Raw genomic sequence first — 602 nt, 5'->3', positions numbered from 1 at the left:
TCTTCTTCTTCTTCTTCTTCTTCTTCTTCTTCTTCTTCTTCTTCTTCTTCTTCTTCTTCTTCTTTCTTCTTCTTCTTCTCCTTTTCCCTCTTCTTAAACCTAGCACTAATTAACCTAAAACAAAACAGGAAAAAACTACACCTAAACCTAGCTATTCTTCTTCTCCTCCTCTTCTTCTAATTATTCTTAGTTTTTTTCATGACTAAACATAAACCTAAAACTAAACTAAACCTAAGACCAAACTAAAAGTAATCTAAACTAAATATAAAACCAAACTAAAAGTAATCTAAACTAAACAAAATCTAAAACAAAACTAAAAGTAATCTAAACTAAAAAAACAGAAAAAAGAGGAGAAGAGGGGTGCGGTCGAGGATCACCTACGGAAGGGGTGGGACGGCCTGCGGTAGGCCGACAGGGCCCAGGGGCGCCGAGCGGGGGGTTGCTCGGCGGCGGAGGGGCGCTGGCCAAGCGGAGGGGGTGCCGGGCGGTGGTGGCCACGGGGCCGCATGGCTCCGGGGCGGCAGGGTGGCACTGGCCTGGCGAAGGGGGCGCCGGGCGGTGGTGGCGACGGGGCCGCAGGGCTCCGGGGCGGCGGGGTGGTG

This window comes from Triticum dicoccoides, chromosome 7A (genome assembly GCF_002162155.2).
Source record: "Triticum dicoccoides isolate Atlit2015 ecotype Zavitan chromosome 7A, WEW_v2.0, whole genome shotgun sequence".
NCBI lineage: Eukaryota > Viridiplantae > Streptophyta > Magnoliopsida > Poales > Poaceae > Triticum > Triticum dicoccoides.
Note: the sequence above shows the minus strand (reverse complement) of the source record.